This window comes from Onychostruthus taczanowskii, unplaced genomic scaffold (genome assembly GCF_017590055.1).
Source record: "Onychostruthus taczanowskii isolate IOZ18803 unplaced genomic scaffold, ASM1759005v1 scaffold61, whole genome shotgun sequence".
Classification (NCBI taxonomy): Eukaryota; Metazoa; Chordata; class Aves; order Passeriformes; family Passeridae; genus Onychostruthus; species Onychostruthus taczanowskii.
In genome coordinates, this window is record NW_024503790.1 from 2,741,824 (window position 1) to 2,742,024 (window position 201).

Here is a 201-nt window from a genome sequence, read left to right on the forward strand (position 1 = left end):
CCCTTTGCACAGATCCCCTCCCCACGTTCCCCTCTCAGAGCCCCCTCCCCTTTTACTCCTTGGCACAGAGCCCCCTCCCCTTTATCCCCCTTTGCAAAGCCCCCCTGCCTTTGCACAGTTCACCTTCCCCTCTCAGAGCCCCCTCCCCTTCTACTCCCTGGCACAGAGCCCCCTCCCCTTTGTCCCCCCGGCAGAGCCCCC